We start from the raw sequence: 27,024 nt of genomic DNA, 5'->3' as shown, positions 1-27,024 counted from the left end.
GCCAGTTGGATAGGCAGGGGAGTATATGGCATCAGGGTAGAGGGGAATGAGTGTTTTTAGTAGAAATCAGAGGATGTGAGGCTCTGTTTCTGTCCACACCACCATGAGACCTTGGGCAAGGGAGTAAACCTCTCTAGACCCCACCAGTATAATAGGGTAGAAACAAAACAGAAATGTACTCCTATATGCAAAGCCTACCTGGCTGTAGAGTGGATCAAGGAGTCTAGGATATTAGTAAAGAGCCTGGGCTTTGGAGAGAGACAGACCTGCAGGTGGAACTGGGCATTCGTAGTTCTTGATTGATGTGGGCATGTTACTTAATGCCTTTAAGCCTCGGTTTTCCCATCTGTAAAATATACTTACCTTGAAGGCATGTTGAGAAGATGAAATGCAATCAGGTATGGAAAGTACAGGGCATGCAGGGAGCACTTTATAAATGGTTGTTGTTGTGATTATTGCTATTATTATTACTTCTGCCTTTATTGGTGGTGTGATTTACTTACCTATTTACCTTGGTTTTTTTTTTAAAAAAAGAGAAAACTGTGCCTTGGTTGGCCAAGCAGGCTACTTGAGGGGGATGAAGCAGGAGGAGTGAGTGGCTCCTGGCCCTGCTTCACATGTTTGTAGGTGATTCAGAGCATGCCTAGCTAGTGACCGATCATCTCAGGCTTAATTTCCACCTGGTTGAAAGTCTTGTGGTTGTAGATGCCCACCATGCTGGCCACCTTCTCAGGCAGAATGATCATGACCCGCAGGTGTGTGTTCACCACTGCCGGCTTCTCCTCGGGCGGCGCCTCCTTCTGGGCCTTGTGCAGGCACTTCTGCAAGGATGCTGCTTCCTCCACAGGCCTCTGTTCAGCATCTGATGCTGTCATGTGCTGTGCAGCTGCATAAGCTGCTGGTAGAACACATCCAATATCTGATCGAGGTCCACGCTGCGGTAGGTGAACTTGCGGAAGGTCTGCTTCTTGTGCCCTACTTTTGCCGTCTTGTCAGTTCTTCGGCAGCCTTAACTTTTATACTTACTAACATTTTGCTTTGTTCAAAAAAGTATTTGAGTGGCCCACGTACATGGAAATAAGATAGCCTGATAAAATAAACTACCAAGAAGTAGAAAAAGAAGTATTGGGTAATTGGCAGCAGCAGCTGAAAACGTGGGATGCCCTCTTTGTGGGGTTCTCCAGGAAGACCAGGTCTGCTGAGGGGTGGGCTGCAAGATTGGGCCTGGCCATCTAAGATTGGGAGGGCTGCCACCAGAGGCATGGTGACACGTCTTTACATCAAGGGGTAGGGGATGATCTTGTGGAGGCCAAGAGTTTAGAAGGATAGCAACTCACCTGGCTTGGAGGGGAAGAGAGAGTCAGGTCCTTGGACTTTGCATCTTTGGACTCACTCAGTCACAGCTTCTGTGTTTTTCTAGTCCGTAAGTAGAATGTTCATTCATAGAGGTATGTGCTATGCTGTAAAGAGCTGGGGTAGAGAATAGAGGTAACATTTGTTTTTGGAAAACTTTCACCTTTACTATCTATTCTTTCTCTTCCTTTTGTCACCTCCGGGCATTGCCAAGTCTCTCCAGAGGCTATATTTTTCCTTATTTCTCTTATTTTTTACTACTTCATAACTGATAAGGGTTTTCGACATTGGCCCTTCCAAGAAGATTTCTATTTTAATGGTAGTGGGGAGAGGTCTCCTTATGAGCCACTATAGTGATAAGATATGGTGATAAACTCTATTGATAAATAGTGAAACTTAAAAAGTAGAACAAAACATTCTCTATCCCCAAACCAACTAAAATCCTAGAGAATTGTACTGAAGAAGTTCTGTCTAACTGAGCATTCCAGAGTCCACCACATCAGAGTCCTGAATTACAGCTCTGACATTGACTAGCAGGTCACTGAATCTCTCTGTGCCTCAGTTTTCTTATCTGTAAAGATGGGGATAACAATAGTATCCACCTCACAGGGCTGCTGGGGGGAATAAATGACCTAATAATATAAAGAACCATTAGATTTTGGTGGCCAGTGGTGTTTCAGTTACAAAAAAAGTTGGATATTAGAGTAGTTAAGTCTTTTGATCACAAAATACTTGATTTGCACAAGTTGACCACTGCCATCTTGGGGTCCCTCAGAGTTTTCACCGGTGGGTTGGGAGTCCAGCAGAACAGATTAAAAATGTGGAAAACAATGTCCTTTTGTCATTCATCAAGTCTGATTAGCAGTTGGAATGTTCATGGAATGGATCCTATTTGGTTAAATAATGGAAATCAACATTCTTTTTATTTGACAATGAAGCGTTGAAGTGTTGGGGATGAACAGTTCCTGGTTTGATGGCAGGTTCAGATTTCCCCAGCCTTCTCTTTGACCATGGTCTTCAACTGCTGGATCTTGAACCAGAATACAGTTGCAGGAGCACAGTGGAGAGAGCGCAGGATCAAACATTAAGACTGAGTTATGCATGGGACTGGATAGATGACAAATTTTGTGAGTCTTGGTTTCTCCATCTCTAGAATGAACACTACAAAACTTCCTTCGTAGTGCTGTTAGGACTAAAGGAGATGATGTGTTTGAAATGTTTTGGAAATGATTAAGGATAATGCAAATATTTATTATTGTTTTGTCCTCGAAATGAATTGACTCATGTCATTGCAACTAGAAGGAGGCCCAGATGGGTTCAGTGCCTTGCTCAGGATGAATTAGAGGGAGGAGGCGATGTGCCTTGGGGCTATAATGGGTCTGAGCTTAGCAATCACCTCCTGCACTTGTCCAGCATGTCCAGGTGTCTGCTGATAGGGAACAGATTTGAGTCTGTTGGTTTTTTGTCTGCTTGGTTGAATTGTAAAGATCTGTGCTGTGTGTTGTATTAGGTTCCATTCTCTGTCCAATCACTGATTAATTCTGTGACTCAGTTAAGTCATGTAGGTCTGGTGTCTTCACGAAATGCGTAACCTCGGCTCTGCCTGTCTCAAAGGGAATTTGGAAAGTAAAGGCAACTAAAGGATTGAAAGTAAAAGCACTTCTTGGAAGATGCTTGCTTCCATTCTGGAGGCAGGATAGCATCGAGTTTATGTGCACAGACTCCTGAGTCAGATGCTTATCTCTGAATCATAGCTCTGACACTGACTACTAGGTCCCTTAACTTCTCTGTTCCTCAATTTTCTCATCTGAAAATGGGGATAACAGTAGTAAGTTGGAATTGTTGTGAGGATTTAATGCTGAACGGCTTCAAATGGTGCCTGGTCCAGGTGGGTGCTCTGCACTTGTTAACTACAGTAGAGTAGGGCCTGTCCTTTGTCCCCTTGGAAGGTAAGATTGCTGCAGAAGAAATCAGTCAGGGATGTCTGAGACACGTTGGTCCCTATTTTTTTGTAGTATTGTCCCTCATAAGTCACTGGTAAGGGGACAGTTTGCCAAGTGCTCTGCCAATCTTTGTAAAAAAGTGGATTAAAAATGTTTAAAGATAAATCTCCAAATATTAACCTTTCCCTGACTGTCCTAGAGCCCCAGAAGCAGATTTGTATTTATATGAACGTATGGGGAAAGAGGCCTTTAGTGGCTGAATTAATGCATGCAATGAGTTGTTCAGTGGTAGTTGTACCATCACAATGGAAATCTCTCATGTTCTAGAACTGATGGACAAGGTCATGCTACAAAGTTGATCAGTTAATTCTACCTTTTATTTGTAGAGTCTGTCTTCCCAAATGCTGAAAGGAATGCTGTCTGTTCTTTGACCTGTTATTTCAGTTTCAGTGCAGGCACACAGCTGCCCGTTTTGTAGACCATGAGCCTAAGACCCAGAGGCACATTTACTGGCCACTTTTACCATGAATACTGATAATGGTTGTGTTATTTTGACGCCAGTCATGACAATTTTGGACACTTCTTACTGGATAGAAATCCCACTTGAAGGAACTTTGGAGTGTTTCATTGGAAAGCATGCCAGCCTAGGCCTGGTTTAGGAAGGGTTAGTTGTCATTCATTATGAGTGTTTGTAGAAAAATGCAATCAGCATGACATTTCTGATATAGCATCACCCAAAGAATACCAGTGTTGATGTAGTTGGACACAAAACACTGTCCAGCTGACTGGGGTCCCAGCTCTGTGTTGTAGCTGGTCCTGCCCTCAGAAGGTTTGGGTGTCCTTGCTGAGGCTAGAAGGAAAGAAAACAGCTGGGCGAGCAGGATCACCAGGAGCTCTGGATCCACGTGTGCCGAAGTGCTATTTGGGATAGAACAGGACTGAACTTGTGTCCCAGGACATCTGCTCCTGGTGCAGCAATGAGATTTCCAAGAAAGCTTTGCATTGCTCTATCTCCCCTCCTAGAATTGTTTTTATTATTGTTCATAAAGAAAAGAGTTTTTTTTTTTTTTTTTTTTCATTTCCAATCATACAGGTGAAACTTGTCCAGTGGAATTCAGTGCTCTGGGCCAAAGGAGAGGAAAATGCCATCCTAGCCATTCCTTATTGGCAACTGTAGTTAGGTCCGGTGTGTGTTGTTATGCAGGGTATGGCATAGTGCAATATTCTTGGAAATCGTGGGAACATTAGGTATGAACCTTGGCATTTTGGATTCAGGAGCTGTGTCAACATTTGGGCTGTAGCATTCTCTTATCTGTTCACTCAGCAAGTTTTTTTCCCCTCCTATTTACTCCTCATCCTTCCTAGAAGAGAAACATTTTTTCTAGAAGAGAATGTTTTGGAATATCTGAGGGTCTTGTAGTATATGCTGCGGTAGGCTTCCCAGCTCCCCCTTCAAAACCAAGAGATGTTGGCTCCTGCTGATTCACAGCTGTACTCTCTCTGGAACCAGCCCTGGAAGAAGGAAGCTGCCTTGCCCAATCTTACTCCTTCTCCCAAGGGCTCCCTGCATCCAATTATTAGTTACTTGAGAATAGGAAAGCCTGGTTCCCTTGCCTTAACTGGGGCAACTCAGAAGGGCATCTCAACTCCTGAGTTCCCTACGGGATTGTCACAAAGGCGACAGCTGCATCACACAATTCAACTCTCCCACCTGTCCTTTTCTGTTTCCCCCTCTCTCTTACACGTATTATTTCCAAGCATGCTCCCCAATTTGCTCTGCACCCAAATCTCACGGAGTCTGTTTCTAGGAAATATGATCTGAGGTAGATCCCTTGGAGCCATGATTAGGGATGAAGTGGTGACACTGGTCTCTGACCCTTTTTATCTTTTCCAGAAATGTTTCCTAGTCATTCTTTCCTAAAAATGATCTTGGAGGCAGGGTTTCTGAGCCAGTCTAGGCCATTATTATTTCCATGCATATATATGGAAAATCTGGAAGGATACCCACTGAGCTGTTAACAGTAGGAGAGAAAGTGAGGAGTGAATTTCTATTTTACCTGTATAAACTTCAGAATTGTCTAAATAGTAAAATAAAAATGCATAATGTATCAACTGTATAATTATTATATTTCTTACTTATTAGTCGACTTTAATATCTGAGTGTGACCAGTGCACAGCCTATGTATTCACCATCGCTGGTCCTCTGAGTGTTTAGTGGAGAGGCCATGGTGGGCTGAGGGGTGGGGGAGTGGGGATGACTCCCAACCATAGGGGTCAGCTTCCTCTACCTCCTTATTTTTAAAAAAAAATTATTTATTTTACTTTTGGCTGCGCTGGGTGTTGCTGCGTGCGGGCTTTCTCTAGTTGGGGCGAGCGGGGGCTACTCTCTGTTGCGGTGCGTGGGCTCCTCATTGCGGTGGCTTCTCTTGTTGCGGAGCACGGGCTCTAGGCGCGTGGGCTGCAGTAGCTGTGGCACACTGGCTCAGTAGTTGTGGCTCGCGGGCTCTAGAGCGCAGGCTCAGTAGTCATGGCACATGGGCTTAGTTGCTCTGCGGCATGTGGGATCTTCCTGGACCAGGGCTCGAACTCGTGTCCCCTGCATTGACAGGTAGATTCCTAACCACTGTGCCACCAGGGGAGCGCTCTACCTACTTATTGACATGAGTCAAAGCAGAGCAATGCTCTGTGCCCTTTACCACATGAATGGAACCCTCTTACCCTAGTGTTTGAAGAAGTGTTTGCTAGTTTTTTTTTTATAGGGGATGACATAATTCATGGAAAGTATCTAAGGTGGCTGGGAAAAGGCTTAATAAATGATGGTTATTTTACCATTATTATTATTATGTTGTTGTTACTGGGTTTTGTATTAGAGCATTAGCTCTGGAGTTTTTTTTTTTTTTTTGGTGGTACATGGGCCTCTCGTTGTGGCCTCTCCCGTTGCGGCTCCGGACGCGCAGGCTCAGCGGCCATGGCTCACGGGCCCAGCCGCTCCGCGGCACATGGGATCTTCCCGGACCAGGGCACGAACCTGTGTCTCCTGCATCGGCAGGTGGACTCTCAACCACTGAGCCACCAGGGAAGCCCAGCTCTGGAATTTTTACCAGAAGGGTTCCCCTTCCTGCCCCTGGAATTCCATGTCAAAGCAGGAGAATTTAATGCAAAGTGAGCACTGTGATGGGGCTCTGTCCCTCCAGTTCTTTCATGGGCCCGGAAGCTGTGTCTGGTCTCTGTTCTGCTGATGCAGGATGGTTAGGAAGAGGGAACCATAGAAAGCTGCACTTCTTTCTGAAAGTTTCCTTTAGCATTTAGGGCTACCTCTTTGGCGTTATCTATAATGCAAAATGTCAAAGACTGATCCTTTTCCATTGGGGGAAAAGGATGAATTGTCTTCACTTTGGGGAGGGCAAAGAAGGGTGAACCCTCATACTCACTCCCCTCTCTCCCATATGTGAGCCCTAGTCTTCTGTGTCTCTCCCCCAGGTGGCACTGAACACAAGTTGTCAAAGGACAAGCAGGCCACAGAAATCGAGCCTGTTAAAGTAATTTACCAATTCGACAGTAAACCACAAAATGGAAACCCAGATCCTATGCCTTGTTGTTCTAAGAAAAGTTACCTCCAGCCCCCTTGCCTCGGTTTACTCCTGTGGGACATTGAAGTAGCCAAACAGAGGCTGGAGAGATGGAGGTGGATGTTTGTGAAGTGGGACCTGGGGCAAATCCTTTCTTATTACCTGTCTGGCCTCCCTCACAGTGCTGTTTGGACCTTAATTGGCTGGGTTAATGAATGTGGCTATATGAAGCAGATTGTATGTAAATATAAGATCAATGAAAAATATAGTTTATTTGCTTTAAGTAAACTCTTGAAATAAATGTCTTTCTGGAAATCAAATGCTACAGTGCAGCTACCATGATAGATAGATGTGGATAAAAGGAAGCAACTTTGCTCTGGGGCAGTGTTTCCAAATGTGTTCCAAGGAACCCTAAACCCAAAAGATGTTGCTTTGAAAAAAGGCTGCATGTATTGATATTTGTCATATATTTGTGTGATCAACATGTTTGGGAAACAAAGCATGCACTTTAGAAGGAGGGAGGCTCTAAAAGTGAATTCATATACAGAAGGAAAAAATAAATCAAATTATATAATTATTAAACATGCTGACAAATGCTATAAACATGACAAAAATCTAGAAAACTAACAATATTTTGAATTAATTACTTGACATACTTCTATGATACTTTTCCTTCTATATTCTTTGTTCACCTCTTTGTACACAACAATTTTGTAATATTTTCTACAGAGAGAATAGAAAGATAATTTAGTCTTTCTCTAACGTGGCTGATAGAAATTTGTCTTTTATTATTGACAATTAAGAAAATGTCAGTTTTGCTGCTTGTAATTGGTAATGTCATAACTTTTTAGGTTGTTGACAAACTTGGAACAACCCCTATCCAGTTTGCTTTGTATGTAAGCTGTAAGATTTCAGGGTGTTTCAGGTTTTCTGGTATAGTAACTCATCTTACCTACTCTTTACATTGATGACCCTCATTAACCTACCAGTGTCTTGGAAGGACTCCATATAGTGAGGGACCCTGACACTTAGGCTTCATCCACTTCAGGGTAAATGTGCCTTTGTATAAGACCTCCTTCCCCTATCCCCAAGCATTTATTTGGAAAAATGTCAAACCTAAGAAAAAGTTAGAAGACGTGTACAATAAACATTTATATACCATTCACCACGATTCACCACCTGACATTTTTCTACATTTGCTTTACCTCTTTCTTTCTCAGCCTATATCTCCCTACCTTCCCCATCTAAACACACACACACAAACACACTTCAGACTACATATTCTAGGAATAAGGACATGTTCCTACATAATCACAATACTATTACCATGCTCAACAAATGTAACATAGATATAATAGTATAAAGTTTCCCCCTACAACCCTTGGGAGGACAGCTTTGGAGACCTTGGTACACACCCTGAGCTAAGGAGAATCAGCAGGCCTGGGCCCTGAGGGGGCAACTAAGTGTGACAGCCAGGGTTCCTTACGTGGACTTGCTTCCCCGGATTCACTTCACAGAGTCATTAATAAGTTTTGTGGGTGTTTTTTATTTTCATGTTGTTTTGAGAACTGTCCTTTGAAAGAGTCCTAGAGAGGGGCTGATTCTGTAAAGATGGTGCTACCCAGAAACCAGAGGGCCAGACGAGCTGGCAGAGGAGATGAGGAACTCTGGAGATGCCATCCTAGCTGTTAACTGGAGTGCCCCAGGAGAGGCCCTGGGGAGGCACTGATGAGCTGGAACTGGAGGTGGCCACTGTTAAGAGCTACCAGATGTGGGGACAGACAGGAGAAGCCACCCAGCTGCTGCCACGCATAGCAGCTTGCACTGAGACCGAAGACCCTGGCAGGAAGCCCTTCCATTGGAAGCAGAATTTCCCATTGTTCTCCTGCCTGGGCAAGTGACTAAGGGAGAAGGTTGGAATATCAGTTAACCTTTCTCCAATGTGATTTCCTCCCCTTTAAACCAGGGGACTGGATAAGATGACTGGTTTTCATGACTTTTAAAAAAAATTAACAAAACGAAGCCTTCTGTGGGAGCCCGATTAGGTAGAAGTACAGCTGCTCTACTTGAAGAGGAAGTTGGGGCCCCAGAGCCTTCCCAGAAGCCCCACCCCCTCACCTTCTTCTACCTCTCAATGGCCTCTGAAAGGAGTTCTGGGTTTTTACAAACAGATTCCATCTGGAATAAAAAACAGAGATCTAAAATATTTTCCTCATTTCAAACATGCAAATGCAGGCAGAAAATTGATGAATTGGAATCCTGCATGGAATGCGTTTGTGAGTGCTGGTTTAGGAGGCAAAGGAAGTGCCTCAGAACCATGTGTTTATATAGCTGGGGAGGAGAGCCATCGAAGGACCCCAGAATCATTACGACTGTTGGCTCTGATCAGGGCTAAGAGGACCAGATAAACCCCAGTCCTGCGGCTGTGACTCTTGGATATAGGAAGTCAACAAAGCCTTGGGGTCCAAGTTTGAATGCATCCCAAGTGCCTTCTAAAGGCTTCATCCTTTCTGTTCTGCTTACCACGAGTCTGCATTGATACTGTGTACACTGGCCATAGCCTTTAGGCTTCCTAGAAAATATGAGCAATTCTGGTGGTTTAGGGAAGCTCTGTCCTATCCAATTCTTGTTGTAGAAGAGGGTATATTCCTTCTAGTTTTGCACAGGATCCATAAGAGTATGAGAATACTAGATAGGACGTTATGCTTCCAAAAGATTTTAATTTTCAGAGGACATATCGTGACCTCATTTGATTCTCACAATGAATCAGAAAAGTAGGCATTAGGCTCATTTTTCAGATGGGCAAACAGAAGCCGAAGAGAAGGTAAGGGACTTGCTCATGGTTACATGGCTGACACTCGGTGAAGCTGGGACTGGATTTTATGGTTCTGCTAAGCCAGCCCCAGATGGCCACTTCTATCCAGATATTAGATCAAATGCAGGTGCCTAGAAAAGAGTTTTGTTGCTGTGGCTCCTGTGGGGAAGGTTAGCCATAGGCATCATTAAAGGTGGTATTATGACCCCTTGGCACCAAGTGCCTGCTCCAGGTTCCAAACTCCACAGCGCATGTTGGTATCCACTGGGGAGGGTAGTGCTACCTGCTCCTGCCCGGCCTCCAGCTGTAATTGCTTTTCCTCTCGCTCCCTGGGGCAGTAGGATGTGGCAAGAGTCTACAGATCTGAATACTGCTCCTAACTCCACTGCCAACAGGTTATGTGTCTTTGGCAACTTCTCTGAGCCTCAGAGGATATTGGAGTACATTCTTGTTTCTCAAAGTGCTGTGCTTGGGCCACCTGTGACAGAGACGTTGTGTGTGCACAAGCGCCTGGGGGGCTTTCAGTCCCACTGCAGTAGAATCTCTGGGGCTGGGTCACAGGCTCCTCTGGTGATTTGGTGGCTACCACTAGAGTGAAGAGTCCCCAAGTGTCCTTCCAACTTGGTGCCTCCTTTCAGCAGTAACCCTTTGCCTTGACCCTGGACGGGCTGAGGTTTCTATAGGGAGAAGGTGGCACTTGATTTAACTGAAGATTTAAGAAGCTGTTTCAGGCAAAGACTTGCAAAAACTTGAGAGTCTAAGGAGGAAGTTAGCAAACAGGTGGTTCAGGTGTGGTATGAGAAGATGTCCTTCGTGCTTATTTCAGGAACTGCTCTAAGTTCTTAAACTCTGCTCATGCCAAGCAAGTGTGTGGGGACTGTCTTGCCTCTCATTAAAGCCAAAATAAATTACTCTTCTGGGGAGATGACTCTTGCTGTCCTCTGCCTCTCTGTCTTAATTTAGGGGCTGTCTGGGGTTTGCACCCAAAAAGGAAGACCTGAATTCTTCCTTCCATTTCCCTGGGCAGACATGGCTGTAACGACTTACTGTATTGACTAAAGAAGTGATACCAGGAGCACTGAGATGAGGAAGAAGGCCAGCAAAAGAGTCACATTTAAAAATATGTGCAATGCTTATTAATAATTGTTTTGTGCACTCCTATGGTGTCTGAAAAGATTTCACACTTTATAAGGTCTGCCTTCCAAACTGAATGTGATATTGTCGTGTACTCAGGTTGCATATAAAAGTAGCTAAAACAGCCTAAAGAGCTAGTTTTAGGATTAGACTCACGAATCAGTGTTAGATAGTTGATGCTTACAAGCTTGAATATTTTAATACGCTGGGGTTGATAAAGTTATCAAAAGTGTCATGGCAAGAAGTCAAATCCTAAAGGGAGGCCATCGTCTTAAAAAGTGGTTAGCATTTACAGCTTATGTGGGAACATAAGTCTTACTCACCTAAGACTACAGAAATTATGGTTTTTTTGATGCAGCAACATGTGACCTGTACGATTTAATGTGAAGTACAAGAAGTGCTGCCAAGTGAGTGGGACATCTTGCTAGGTAAGCTTTTGGTTATCTATTGTCTCTTTATGTAATTCAGAATCTATTACTGTTAGCTAATGCCTGTAGATTATTATTAGCTGCCCATGAGATAAATTTTAGGTATACACTTTTCTGTGGGGTGCAGAAGGCTGTAGTTTGGAAATGAATTCTGGTCAAGAAGTGGGCATGATCCACTAGAACATTAAGAGGTGCTGTTTGGAGCAAGGATGTAAAATTGGCCCCTACCAGAGTTCTGACCCTTTTATTCTCATTCTTTAATTCTTCAAAGATCATACACGGCAGATCCAAGGCCAAAGCTGCAAGTTGTTTCAGTATCCTGGGATCTTATTCAACAGAGCTAAGGAGATTCAGGTTTATTTTAAATTGCTAGGCTCATTCTTCCCAGCCTCTTATCTCTCCTGTGTGGCTATTCCAGTGTCCACCCCTAAGCAGCTTCATTGCAGCCAGCCAGCTGGATGCCAGCATCTGTGGTTAAGCAGAATTCTGACTTTCCAGCCCTCAGTTTCAGCTACTGCTGCTTTCTCCCATCCAATGATTATATTGAAATAAACTGTTCAGGTGGAGTGAAAATATCTAGAAAGAGGCCTGTAAATCTGAGTCAGTGGAAGAGTCTGCAGAAGGGAATTCTCCCTGAGATGTGTGTTAGTGGTGGGAGCAGCATTGTGGGGTGATGCTCACCCTGCCAGGGCTGCTGTTTCCATGTGGAACATCTTAATTAGGGCTTCATATAGTTAGAATATTTTGCATATTACTGTTTTTTTAATTTCAAAATTATAGCTACTTTAAAAAATAATAGATCTTAAAAAGTTGCTGGGTTTTCCATTTATTTTTTAAATTATAAAAGACATGTAACATTACTGATAGTTTGAGAAGTAAAGATAAGGGAAAATAATCATTTATAATCCCTAACACAATTGTTAGTTTTGTTTATTCCCTTCTGGTCTTTTTTTGTATGTATGCTTTTATCTAGTTGTAATCACAGTGCAATACAATTTCCAGTCCCTTTCCCGCTTAGCATGTGTCACTTGCATTTTTCCATGTTGCTATATGGTCTTTATCCTCCTAATGGCTGCATGATGGTCCATTGCAGTGTATTCACTTAACAACTTACCTATTGTTATCATTTTGATTGCTTCCAGTTTCCCACTGTTATAAAGCATATTGTGATAAGCATCTTTGTACATATTGTTTCCCCATATTTGTGTTATTTGTTGCATATTTTAAAAAGTGTTATTCAGGAACCAAGATATTTACTCAACAATGGGAATAACATTTGAAGCTAATGAGGAAATGGGGCATTATTTAACAATTTGTTGGGTCTTCACTATTCCATAAATTGAAGGGAACGTGCAGCAGAAAAGTATTAGCACAGTCATAGGTGTTTAGACATCTGAAAAGTGCTTCTGGTTCATTCCGAGGTCCTGGGCATTGTTAGACTCTTCCGTCCTTAGCGACATGATTAAGTACTTTGGTGCTGATCTTCATTGCTTCATTGCAATTTCAATGCCATATGCAGATACATAAGAGTCTATGTGAAAAGGTAGAAAAAAAAATCAGCATATTCTTTGGTCAACATCTCTCAGGAAGGATACCAGTGATTCCTCTTTTCTGAACTTCACCTAAAAGTGTGGGTTTTGTGGCTGTCGTAGCAATGCCATTCTCATCATGTTCAATGTCAGTAATATAGTCCTTAGTGAGTGTCCAAGCGAAGGCTGTGATCTCCTACTTAATATTCTTGAGGCATTGAACGTATTGGTCACTCACATGCCAAGTATAGGCTCGTAATTATAGTGACAGTCTCTATTTTTTTCAAGGGTTGCAAAGGTTTTATTTAATGAAACATGTTTAAAACTAACTAGAACACTTTTCTGTCTCTCTTTGCACCCCTCTTTTCTTGACTGAACTTCATTCCCTCAGTGTGAATGAGTAAGGGTCAGTTTTGGGAGGCAAGGAAGCAGGGTTCACGGTAGTGGGTCTCTGTGAGCTAATAGCAGGGAAGAAAAATAAGCATTGCAGTTTTTAAATGGGGGAAAAAATCAGGAAAAAGGCATGCATAAAGGATTTATCCTTTCCACGAAAACACTGATTAATGAAATCTAGTATGAACGGGGTGTCATGCCCTTTAAATATTAGATTTCATTCTTAGTGGATAGTAGTCTTCTGAAAGGAGATACTCTGCCTCTGCTGGCTCTTTACAGACACGTATGTTTCAGGCCCTTGCACTGATCAAGGATGCAAATGCTTCAGGTAACCGAATCACTGGACAGGGTGAAACTTTGTGCTGGACAGATGTGTTGTCAGGAAAGGGCTTTTGCTGATAAAAGGGACAGCTGCCCTCGGGATGGGGTGGTGGGGGGGGGGAAGGGGAGTCAAGTAAGAGGGAAGGAAGTATGCAAGGGAAGGTGACCCAACCACACGAAGCCAGCCTCTCGAGCCCCCAGCTGGGAAACTCCACCAGCTTGCTAGCTCTTCCGGTTCTAGCAGAGCTGGCCAGACATCTGGCCTCTGTTCTAATTAAAGTGGGCAACCAATTTGGTGGCTATAGTGAGGAAAACAGCAGTGAAATCTTGATGCCTGTAGGGTCATCACAAGGTCCCACATAATTCTTTAAGACTGAGGCTTTGCCAAGTTGTATCCATTTCCTAAGGGCCATTTAATTCAACTCCACTTAGATTTATTGAGTGCCAGTTATATACAAAGCCCAGAGCTCAGCCCTCAGAAAATCCTTGTCTTTTGGGGAAGGAAGACAAGGGGATAACAAACTGTGTTGTAGAGAAGATTGAATTAAAGACCATGATAGAGGACATTCAGGGTTCTCTAGGAGTGTAGCAGAGGAAGTATTTTATTATTGAGAGAATCTGGGGAGGCTTCCTGGTAGAGGTGACATTTTCTCCAAGCTTGGAATTTTGAAGTCAGGTTCTAGGCAAACATTCTGTGAGCAGAGAAACAAACTCCCTAAATGAAATTTCCCACCTGGAACTCTCTTCTCTTTCTGGGAGTGAGACAAAAGACTCATTCCAGTATAGTCATGGAATTTCTTACATTTCATGGGTGGCAACTCAGGCCCTGAGACCTCTAAGAATAGGACTTTAGACAGGTGAAATGAACCAGGAGTCTGGCTTTTCACACGACTCCAATTGTTGGAGAAGGATCATTTTAGCCCCTCGATATCTGGCTTTTGTTTATGCTCCAAACAGTGCATATGGTAACCTGTTACTATCAAGAATAATTAAGCCCAATTGACCCAAGTTATCTCCTGCTAGGTAGTTAACCTGACTTGGCTCTGTTGGTGGCATTGGCTAAAGGCAAAGTGAGAGCTATCTCCATATAAATGAGCCAGTTGGAGCTGATTTGTTAATTGTTTTCTTTCCCTTCCTGCCCCCTCTGATATTCTTCCCCCCACGTTCTCTTTGAGTGCCAAAGGACTGGTTGGCAAGACTGTGCCAGGGATCTGAAAAACTCTTATTTTATCTTTGTTACTGAAGGCAAACATGATCTGTTATATGTATTTTATAAGAAAATGTGTTTTGTTTGTAGCTCTACAGTCAGCCCTCCCTTTCCCCCTCCTAATAAGCTCATGTCAGAACTCTGAAGTAAGTTCACCATAATGGTAGCCTAAAGGACATATTTTGTAAGAATGAAAAATGAACATATTATTTATATATCAATAGTGTAAGAAGCATTGATCAATGTAAGCAGCCTGATGTTTTGCTTCTCTATTTCCCCTCCAACCCTCCTTTACCTTACCCTGCTTCCCCCTCCCTTCTTGCTGCAGGTGCCTGTGACACTCTTACTATTTAGAAAGCGAGTTCTAGCCTGTCCTGGTCAGTTTGTGCTGGGATTTGGTATTTAATACGGAGCCTTCAACGGGCCGAGCCTCCAAAATGACTCTCTGACAGCCAGCCATTAATTACCATCATCCGCATCTAATTCATTCATCCCTCTCCCTCTCATGTAGAGGGACAGCTAGGGCTGAGGGCACTCAGGGAAATGTAGGCATGATTCCATGTTCTTTATGCAGAGAGGGCTGCCGGAGACTTTGTTGGATGCAGGGGCTTTAATTGAATTGGCTTGCCAATAAAGCTGTTGTCATTCAGTAAGTGAATTTGTTGTACTACTCAAACCACAGCTGCTGCAGACAGCCCGGAATTTCCTGAAGGCAAGCCAGGCCATGGGCTTGCCTGGGTTCAGCCTTTTCGATTGATCCTGGAGGCCATGCAGAGTGTGGCCCTGTGGAGGTTGATTTTGGCACCCATTTGGATGACAGTGAGTTACAGGGGCAGGCTGGAACTGATGAACCAGTGGGGTGTGACCTTGGGGGATCTTGTAGGGATCAGGGAACCCATAGGTATGTTAGGGACAATGATTGGTGGGTGGAAAGCCTTGCCCACCACAATTGGGTGTTTTCATCAGTCCCCAGACAGCCGCTGCCCTTGGCTCCATCGAGCTAGTCATAAGAGGGTATCACTTCCCATTGTAAAAAAAAATTGAGAATATGACAGTTAATATACTTGTAGAGCCTTGTTTAAGAGGTCGAGTGGTATTGAGGAAATGCTGCAGCATTAGAACTGGCATTTGTTACTGGGAGATCGTTGGGCCAGAAATACTCTACCTCTCGCCACGGTTTATAGAACATGGCAAGATTGGCAGGTTGTGTGATTTATGATGGCTTTAAAGTAACATCAAGATTAAGGAAAGTTTTTCAAGGGACTGCAGGGCCATTTTTATTTTCTGCATCCAAGCACATGCATGTAGTTGGCTCAAGCGAATGAGAGAGAGCAGGACTGGCAGGCAGATTTTCATGTTTTGGTGTCTTTACAATTTAAATAGATGGGAATCTCTTGTTGAACTCTTCATTCAAGTGATTTCTCCCCCTTGTAATTTGGAATTCCCTGACCAGTGCTCAGACCTTTTCAGGGAACCTATTCTCTCCGGTTGTGGAGAGTTCATAGAACAGAAGGATCTCTAGTCTGCTTTCAGTTATTCAAGAGCAGAGCATTTTCCAGCCCTTTGCACCTATTCTCCATCGTCTAACTACCATTTGGCTATTTTGTTGTATCTTCACCAGGAAGTGGACGGGAAAAAACCCCTCTAAGTCAAATTTCATTTTTGTTTGAATCCTGAAATTCTAACAACTCAGAAACTCTTTAAATTAAGCCAGTGTATTGGCCCTGTTCTTGACCTGACAAGTGAGAACTGAATTGATATGCCGCATACATGACTCTAAGCTTATAAGGAAAAAAGACGGTGGAGCATGGGAATGAGACTTTGGGATTCTCTTATCAGCAGGAATACATTCAGAGTGAGGGAGAGTGAGGTGGAGTGTATACATGCTCGTGTGCGTGTGTGTGTGTGTGTGTGTGTGTGTGTGTGTGTGAGAGAGAGAGAGAGAGGGAGGGAGGGGGAGAGAGAGAGAGAGAGAGATTACTTTGATGTCTGACTTTGAGGTGAAATAGAGAAAACAGTGCCCCTAATTCTAGTCAGTAAATCCATTGACTGTAACTTTCCCTGGGTATAATCATGCTTTTGTAGACTCTTCTCCTGAATTTAATCATGAAGGAAGATGGAAATATATTAATTACTATTTTATTGCAAGAAGGTGGATTTAACTACAGGTAAAATTTAAGGTCCATTTTCTGAAGCTTCAGGCTTAGGTTAATTTTTTTTCCAAAACTGGTTAACTTTTAAAGTCAGAGCCAAATTTAAGTTATGTTGAGTTGAAGGCGAGATCTCTTTTCCTCCTTGCAAATGAGAAGTTTGTCTGTCTAAGCCACCGATGTTCTGAAACTGTAAGAAAAAGACAAAACAAATTAAAGTTATTCCTCCAAATGGCACAAGCATGCCTCCAGAGGACAGGATTTTGGTGGCTGTTCTTCTCCATTCCCACCATCTGGCCTCTTTTGTTTTCTGTTCTCTGTCTTCTGGCCTTTGTATCATTCCTACTATTCCCTACTCCTTCACCCTGATCTCCTTACTTCCTCTTTCTCCCGTATGTCTGAATCTTTTCCTCCCGATCTCATCCGATCATGTATCAAATTATATAGGAATAATACTAAAATTTAAAATGGTCTTGCCTTTAAACACACAATTTCCTTAACCTTCTTCCCCAGCTGCTTCTTCTTTCTTCCTTCACGTTGAGGGGTTTGCACAGCTGGTACCCAGTGAGGAGGCCACCATGATCCTGGTGATTTGCTCCCAGATGCTGCTTCCCACTAGCTACCGTCTCGGGTGGAAGACTTAGATCTGTGTTGAACTTTCCAAGGTAATAAATTCAGGGAAACCCAGCTGAGACCAACCCACAATATTCTTCATTTTGGGTTTCTGCTTTTCATAATGAATGCCTTTCTGTACTTCTCTTTGATAAGTGGAATTAATGTCTCCACCTGAACTGGAAATGCTAAATTGATGATAGTCTCTCGAGGATTTTGCGTCTTGCTCTGACACCTTCAGTGACTTCATCAGAATTTAGGTGTATTAAGGGATTAAGGAGTTTGGCTTATATGTATGAAGTTCTCAAGGTGTTCTCAGAGGCTGTTCCTAAGCCAAGTCCTGATGGTCCCTTGGGGAGAAAACTTTTCAATGAACACAGTTCAGTGTGAAACCTCATGACAAGCCAGCATAATACTTTAATCATTTTCTAGCAGTGGCTATGGAAAATGGTTATGGAAAAAATATAATCAGTCTCCCCCTACTTTGGTAAGCATTGTTTTCACTTCTCTTTCCAAGATTCAGAATTCTGCTTTGGTTCCCTCGTTGCTTTTCTTTTCAAGCTGGGGTATGTGGGGTGAGGTGGTGGTATGCTGGCCAAACCTTGGGGCTGTAGGATAAACGTGGCAATTTCCCCAGAGCATTTATTTTATTGAAGGATTTTTGAGGAATTGTTAATTAATGGAAAGATTATTATTACATTATAAAGTTGAATACCAAATTTGCATTAATTTTAAAATAAGGAAACTTCAAACTTCTGCTTTAGATTCTCTATGTTATCCTCTATGTTGGGCCCCCAGAAGTGTGATTTCACTGTTCTCGGTATGAGGGGTTGGAAGTTGCATGACCCTTGAGCCAGTCACCCAACTGGGCTTCTTATCAGAGCTGGGAAAGACTGATTTGTCTGACAGTGGATCTTAATATCTTTGGAGCGTGAATCTTATTGTATATATAACATCAATTCAATAACCCCTAATAATGGTGCTAGATATTAGCAGCTGTGTTATAGGCAAGTGTAAGAAGGGTGAAAGACTTTGGGCAATTTAATCTCTTCTTGGTTTATGAAAATGTCTTGCTGTGCATATATTCAACCCACAGTCATCTGGGGACATGACATTTGTGTGTGGATTATCTCAGCTTCTTATGTTCCAAATTTCCATTTATCTGCTCGTTCAGTCAGTTGTGATGAGTTGGAAAGCTATTTAACCAGGTCCTAAACGTCAACTCTTAGATCAGGCTTAAGGGAGATATGCAGAGTGGGCACTCTTGGCAAAGGCATCCTATTGATTTCATCATGGCTTTGGTCCCATGCCCTAGTGTGAAACTTCTGTTCCTGCTGAAATCTGCACTAGCATGGGTCACAGGGCTCCTTTAGCCCTTCTGGCTGAGGGCCTGGCTCCAAAGCAGTCTAGTGATCCCTTTAGTCCTGTAGCCCCACACCCTGAGCTGAGTCTTTCAATTTTGCCTCTTGAGATGAGAAAAAGTGCAGGTCTTCAAGGAAGAGCCAGTGAGGAGGACATTGCTCTTTAAGGCTAGCATTGATCTAAGACGCCCACCTTCGCCAACCCACAAAAGTAATAATCCCAGGTTCAGTGGCACAGGAATACTAAGAGAGGAGTATGAGTAGATGAGACCGGAGAAAGCACCGGGCCCAGACACTCCACACGTCTTCACCCTTCTCTCCTCACAGGGAGAAGCTTGGGAGTGGGAGAAGGGGAAGAATTAGGGCACCAAGGCTGGCTAGTGAGGAGCAGGATATGGAGGAAAGTTTAATGGAAGGAGCTGTCAGGTTTCTCCTGATGGCTGGAGTGTGGGGCTGCCATTTTGTCCCCCACCATAAGAAGGCCCCTGCGGAGAGAGGCGGTGATATGACACACACCTTTATTTTTTGTTTATTTTTCAGGCTCTTAGGTGTGGTAAAATGGCTCCGTTGTGGTGGAAAATGCATTGTTTTCTCAAGGCGGCTTTGGATTGTGTGGTGCTTCCCTGGCAGGGCACCTGGTGCTAATGCTTACATGATCCACGAGGAAAGGCTATGCTGACCAGATTAGCAATGTGAACAAGACTACAGGAGAGACCGTTTATCTGCCTGAGAACAAACTGTTTTCTAGCACTTCAGTACACCATTTACATACAATTTTAATGTGCTAATGGCAAGTGATTATTACTAGTGAGTTCACCTGACAGCAATAGAATAGCCTTTTCTGTTCTCTAGTTCAGACATCTCACTAACTCAGGCTTGCCACGCGCTCTGAACTAGAGAGGTGCGATGGGAATGTTCTCTTGGATTTGGGGCATTGAGCGTGCATGCAAGCAGGGTTCCTTTTCTTCAGAAGAAAAATAAATGGCAACATTCTGTTTTGGGGTTTGAAATCGCGTGACTGAAAATATAAAGGTGACAACTGTGATACGCTTTTTTAATAAGGGCAGAGATGTCAAGAGAAACCAGCCTTCTAGGTACAAAACAATATTCTGTCAGGTGCTATGGACTTAAGACCTTTTTCTCTCTTGGAATAATGTCCTTAAAAATAACCAAGTTTTCCATTCAATAGAAAAATGTTCATATTTCCCTCCCCATCAATATGAATTGTTGTCATAGAGCATGGGGCACTAGCAAGCCATATTGACTTTGGAAATTAAAATGGGAATGTTCAAGAATGTTTTTGAAGAATTATATGGGATTTTAGCCATCTTAATGGCTTCCTTTTTAGGGTCAGTGAGAGTATTCTTGCTAAAATGTAGCCCATTGCTTTAGAAATAGTTTCCTTAATGTCTTTCCTGTTGCCCCTGCTGGGTCTGTGCAGGAAATGTAAACCAACATACAGTATGTGTGTTTATTTTCATGTCCCATTTTATGGGAAATTGGATGTGATATTCCGCTGAGGCTTCAGCTATGAACTGTTGACAATATGGGGAGAGCAGGGCAGGCTATTGCTGAAAAAGTTGGCCAGGGAAGAAGGGGCTTCTGAAATCTTTGAGAGCTACAGGGAAGAGCCAGGCCTCCCTGCAGGAGTTCCGTTACTCAGGGGCAAGGAGGGGAGGAGTGCAGTAATGAAACTGGCTGGTGAGCTACTGAGCCAGTAAACAACAACCTCACCCTCCAGCCCCAGTTGCCAGCACAGTAGAGTAGGTCTGCTGTACCACACCTCATCTTGTGGGATGTTAAGTCTGATACTGTGTGGTCTTCCTGCCTCTGGTGGATACAGGAAACTCAGGATACCAAACACCCGATCCAAAGTCCAAAAGGAGTCATTAACTTGGCAGAGGGCAGAGTTACCCTAAGGACCCCTGCAGAACCGGAGAGGCTATAGGTTGTCAAACCAGTCATAACCTGGCCATGTGCAGGTGGTAGCTAAACAGAACCTTTTCCTGGGATCCTACTGGAAAAGTAATTTTAAGTGTCTGGGCAGGGTGTGTGTGTGTCAGTGTGTTTCCTATAGTATGTTTGAAATCTCAGGGCTAGGCCCATCTGTAAGGCAGCGGTAGGTGTCAGTGGGAATGCAAGTTCTTCCTACAGAAGAAAGGAGTTAGTATGTTTGCATTTTAAGCTCATAAACAGCTGTAGCTTGGACCATCATCACAAGCACATTGGGGCTGGAGGCGCTAAGGGCGGCCGTTTGCCAGTGTGCTGTGGCAATTTCCAAGCTGTAGACTGAAATAACTGTATAAACTTCCAATTTGATTAGGATTTTGTCTTGTGTTTTTAAACAAGAAAATTGAGGAGTGTCAAATTAATTTTGTAGTCTTGGTCACTTTTTAATTCCAGTTGGCCATCTCAGCATAGATTTGTGCAAATACTGATTCCAGGAAATAGTCAAAGTGCTAAACTTGGTAAATAAATGTGTTTATTTTACAAATGGATTCAAGATGAAACACCCAGCACTTCTCCAGGGCATTTCTGTCCCTGCCTGTTCATTTTAGCAGCTTGACCAAATGAATTCCCTTCCCTTAGTATAATATTTAAATGGACTTCTGGCATCTGATGCATTGCCTGCTGCTCCAATTTCCTAAGAAAGTCATTTAAATAAAACTTGACTATCTTGCATCTACTATGGAAGCCAATCCATTAAAAATCCTGGTCACTTCTCTCTCTCTCTAATTTTAGACAAGCCATGTGGAATTATTGGTGTTTGAGAAAATTCATCTTATCAGAGCTGAAAGTTTCGGATTTAATTTTTAACAATTTTTTTTCTTTCCTAGCTTTCTAAGTGAACAAAAAGACAAATAAGAAAAGGTTGCCACGAGAAGTTAGCAAGCTGTCAATGGAGATTTCGCTACTAAATGAAACTCCACTTCAGCTTTTTGGGGGAAGAGTTCCACCTCCCTTTCTTCCAATTCCCAGCCTTCCCTCTACCCTGCTCTTCCCATGCCCAATATGAGAAAGGAAAAGAAGCTTGGCAGGTGTCCTGTCTTCCAGGAATTTGCAGTCTGGTTATGGAGACAGGCTCTACCCATTCAGAGGGTAGCCTGTGTGATTTGGGTTATTTGCTGAGCGCAAGATGAGGGTGCAGAGTGGAGAGGGCAGAGAGATGGTTATGCACTGGTCAGGGGCCAGGATGCGGGATGTTAAGTTGGTCTGAAGGGTAGTGGGAAGTGGTTACATGAAGAGCAAGGGAGGAGATGCTGACAGTAGCACAAAGATGGTGAATATGAGAGGAGCAGCCTCCACAGAAGAAAGAAGTGCAAAGCAAAAGGTCAAGCTGGAGGGCAGGGACTTGGCCAGCTTGACTGCACCCCCAGAAAGAGAGGGGATCGTGGAATTGCCGGAGACAGGGCTGAAACAGCCCCGGGGCTAGGCTGGGCGAGGCCTTGAGGTGGGGTCAAGGAGTTTAGATTTGTGCTGTGGCTGGTAGGAGGGGATGTGCTGGGAAGTGGTGGAGAGGAATGAAGCCCAAGGTAGAGGGCTTCTGTTCTCAGTGTTCTTGGGCCTTGGGTGGCGCATGTGTCATATCACAACGTGGGTCACCAGAGCCAGAGCTTCCTAGAGGCAGGGGCCAAAGCATGGCTCCACGTGGCGCGAGGTAGATGATGCTGCAGACTGGGGGTGGCTGGGAAGGTGTCTAGGAAGAGAGGAGGGTTTTGCGACATGGAGGGTGTGGTCCTAGGTAGTACTTAGAGTCACCTTTTACCACAGGAAGATGATTATTAAAGCAGCACTAGATCCTACCTTGGCATTCAAAGCGTATGAGTAAAAATATGTTGGTTGCCAAATTTACTTGTTCCCTTTCTTCCCGTTCAAAATAGTAATTGGTGCTTTTTCCCCCCAAACAGATGTTCTCAATTTTTTAGCACGTTGTGGGGTTGCAGAGTGTGTGTGTGGGGCAGCAGCTGGTGATAACATCTTTTATTTTTTATTTTCTGGCTGTGGGTTGGAGTTAGAATCAGGATTTAGAAATGAGGAAGCCGTGGCTTGTGGTCCTGTATCCTGACATCTCACACTGCATCTCAGGTAGCAGTTGTCCTTATGAGTCAAACCTGCAACCTATTAGCAAGTAGGTTGCATCTTTATATTATGTAAGTTATACCTGCTTGTGGTTAAAAAAAAAAACCCAAAACCAGAACATTTCCTTTTCTCCAGAGGAAACCACTGTTAACAGTTTGGTATTTATCTTTTGTCTTTTTTGCAGATAATAATACTGATGACAACTAACTTTTAATATGTGCCAGATACTTTTCTAAGTGCTTTACCCATAGGAACTCATTCAGTCCATACATTAGTCCTATGAGGCAGGTATTATTATTTTCTTCATTTGACAGTTAAGGAAACTGAGGCACAGAGAAGTTAAATAATTTGCTTAAGTTCACATAGGTAGTAGGAGATGAAGCCAGGATTGATACTCAAGCAGTCTGAGTCCTGAATTTATGCTCTTAATTATGAGTTTATGCTGCCTCCCTGAATGTGTATAATATACATACACAAAATTATATATTTAGTTCTTAAAAAAATAAAATCATTCTTTTAAAAATCTGCATAGAATCTAACTGATGTACCACCAGTTATTTAATGATTCTCTTATTGCTGGCCATTTGTTTGCTTTCCAGAGTTTTGCTATTATAAACAATATTGCAGGGAGCATTCTAACAACAGTAGCAGCAACAACAGCTAGCTACCATTAATTCTGAATAGTATGCTTACTATGGGCAGGGTCCTGTAAGCTCTTTTCCAAGTATTTCTACGGGTTAGATGCCTGGAAGTCAGGATGCTAGGTTAGAGTCCAAGAACATTTAAAATTTTGATTACATCTGCCAACTTTTCCTCCCAAAAAAGAGCAAGTATTTATTGTCAACTTTCAATTCAACATTCTGTTAGGGATTGTTTGCAATGCAGAAGCACGTAAGATTAGGGCCCTCCTGGAGGTCTACAAGGGAAGAGAGACAAGCTGTACAAGTCATCAGGTGATTCAAATAGACTTTACATAGGGCAAGTCTGGTGGTATAGCTGGGAGCACTACCGGGGTGCAGGGAGAAGGGAGGTCTGTGAGTGACAGAAGGTTTCAGCAGAGGCTTCAGATGGGCTTCAGGAAGCTTGGAAGGATTTGGAAGGGATGGGGTGGGTAGCAGTCCTGGTGAGAGTTGGAGAAGAACAGCGCTGGGGGAGGAGCTGGTGTAGTTTAAGGATGAGGCGGTGTGTCGGTGGGATTGTGGTTCCGACTGAAGCGAAGGGTGTGTGTTGGAAAATGGCAAGCCGGCCTATTGCCAAGAAAAGAGCAGGATTAGAGTAAAAACAGAAGCCTACCTGTCCCATGTCTAAATGTTTTAAAATTAAAACTAATAAATTGCTAAAACATATTCTATTCTTCTGCCTTGACACATGAATCTTCATAATGACCTGGAAGAGGTTTGAACTTAAAATTCTCACCTCCATGGAACATGGCACTGGAAGGTAATGAAGTATGTTTCCAGATCAGCTGCAAGTCAGAAAGGGACTAGGGCTTGTGATAATCTGGTATATTTGCCTTAGTCACTTTGATTAGCTCTTCTCTTCTGTCAGTACTAAAGCATACTGGTGGTATAAGCCGTTTTCAAGAGCAGACAATCACAGCCCAGAAAAGGTGTGTGGGTGCCCTGGAGACACAGAGGTTGAACCCCCAGTCTCTGGCTTGAAGTTGAGAGGTGGAGATGGAAGTGTCCCTCTTCCTTCTCCCTCCTCACCCCACCCCCAACCAACAAAGAAAGACATGCAGGTGCTTGTCTATGACTTTCTGTTCTGCAATGGAAATGGCCTCCGTGTTTTTGTTTCACAAGCACAGTTAAGGTCTGATTTCAATGCTACAAAGGAAATGAGGGCAATGGTAAGAAACCCAGAACTTGGATGCAAATCATGAACCATTTTTAATTTGTTCGGTATATTCAGGTAGGGGAAATTCTATATTTGAATATAAGCAGCCACTTTGAACCAGGTATGGAAGTAGCTATGTAAGCAGTGTTTGGTGACGCATTGCTGAAGTTGTAAAATTTGTACCTCTCAAAACAAGGACGTTGAAAAGTTAAGTTTCTCACAGCAATACTAACATACCTGCATTGCATTGCATGGGCAATTCTGCATCATAAATAATGGATTTACAGGCTTAACTACTACTCAGGAATATTATACATGTGGAATGTGGCTGAATTAATGTCACCATGACACCCTTAGCTTTCGCTGAGGAGGTTTCTTCAGCCTTAGGCTGGGGCCAGGTGGGGCCGGGCTGGAGAGAGCCACTGTTGCCTGGTCCAGAAACTTTGCCTAAAGGGGAAGAACACTGTTTGGGACTCAAGGATTTTGAGTGCCACAAGCTACAAATCGCAGGAAAAGAGAAATCAAGCATTAAGGTCTTCCCCAGATTATGACTGCCTGGAGCAGTCTGGAAATCATAGGGTCCTTCTAAATGTCGGCAGGGACCTGCGTGAGGTCCAGCTCTGCGGTGGTGTTTGCTTTTACTACTGCCATTTCTCCATTTCTGATTTTACTTGTCTGAGCCCTGTCAGAGCAAGTATGGAGAACTGCTCTCACTGGCTTTTCCTAGAGCTGGAAGGAGTCCTGGGTGGTGGGTAATGCACAGAGACCGGGGTGTGACTTATAGGCAAGTCCCTATGAGCCCCCTGACCACACCAGTCTTAACTTATCCACAGGAGGAATTGGGTGAAAAGAGACTTGAGGGGTAGCAAAGGAGGCAAAATGCAAGGACATTGCGCGCGCGCGCGCGTGTGTGTGTGTGTGTGTGTGTGTGTGTGTTGCAATGTCTGGAAGGAGGCTGGAAGGTGGGACTTACCGGTCCTGCTCTGCCACACTGCAGCTGGCCTGTGAGTTAGTGTGGAGCCTGCCAAAACCGGTTGACTTCTGGTCGTCGCACCCTGGAGGCAACTTGCCATGAACTCCTCTCGGCAGAACCTCCTGGGGTGCTGGTGTGGGACACACATGTTGGTTTCCCTTTCCTTCAGTGGGAGGAACTGGAATCAGTTGACCAGCAAGTCACTATGGTGCACTTTTTTATGTGTTCTGCTGGGATAGGGGCTGTGGAGGACACTCAGAGTCTTTGGTCAGATGATTGCAGATGTATGTGCATTCTAAAGAGCAGCCCAGGACACGTCATGGGTGCTCAGTTCAGAGGATGGAGACCTTGAGTGTGTGTGTGTGTGTGGGGGGGGCGGGGGAGGGGCAGGGGGTGGGGGGTTGGGATGGGGGAGTATAGTCAGGGAAGGCTTCAAGGAAGAGGCAGCCCTGAGCTGCTTTTCAAAGGAGAGAGAGGATTTTAGACAGGCAGAGAGAAGTGGGTATAACTCAGTAGAAGGAGGAAATTCCAGAAGCCCTGAGGATCTCTAGCCCTGTAGGGAACAGGGCTCCTAGGGATAGCTTTTTGGTCTGAGTTGAGGCCTGAGTCCCAATTTCAGTCTGAATGCTGGTCAGCTGAAGACACTGCTACTTCACTCTCCTCCTTCCTGTTCTGCTCATGACAGTCATGATAAGTTTATAACCAACATTGTGCCCCCAGAGGCAGGCAGGCAGGCAGGTAGTTGGCCTTCGCCACTGGTGCAGAGAACCAAATCAACCAACCGGGGTTCCCGCCAGAACAGGAAACCATGGGGAGTATCTGTCTGGCTGCATCCTCTGAGACACTTTCTCACCCTGTTCCCTGAGAGGAGAGCCTTGGTGTGGCACCTGCCTCACTGCGGACATGTGGACAAGGCCTCCGGAAGGAGAGAGCCCCTGCTGGCTTTCCTGAGACAGGTTGGGTGGCTTATCATTGATGACTGTTCCCCCTCAGGCAGCTGTTTGCCCTGGGTGAGTGAGTTCCTCTCTCTAGACTCAGTTTCTGAATCTGTAGACTGAGAGGGTGGACCAGATGGCTTTGGAGGTCCCTTCCAAGTCAGCTCTCTCCTGTCCCTAAAGGCAGATGGAGGCAGGTGGGGAGAGCAGTGGAGCAGAGAGAAATCGAGAGGAATTCCCCAGCCAGGCTCTCGGGAACCACACAGTTCCCCATTCTAGTGCCACCTGCTCGGAGGTTGCGGGTAAGAAGGGTGCTGGCCTTGAAGGCTCCATGGATGGGTAGCTTGGCCTCCTCAGACGTGCCCGTAGGCTTCTTGGGGTCCAT

At 44.0% G+C, this 27,024-nt stretch overlaps 1 pseudogene; it reads right to left on the bottom strand.

The window, feature by feature from the left end:
- Positions 1–564: 564 nt before the first annotated feature.
- Positions 565–27,024, bottom strand: LOC116764018 (annotated as a pseudogene).

The sequence above is a fragment of the Phocoena sinus genome, chromosome 13 (genome assembly GCF_008692025.1).
Source record: "Phocoena sinus isolate mPhoSin1 chromosome 13, mPhoSin1.pri, whole genome shotgun sequence".
Classification (NCBI taxonomy): Eukaryota; Metazoa; Chordata; class Mammalia; order Artiodactyla; family Phocoenidae; genus Phocoena; species Phocoena sinus.
The sequence above is the reverse complement of the archived record's forward strand: the minus strand, read 5'-3'. Positions and strand labels throughout refer to the sequence as shown.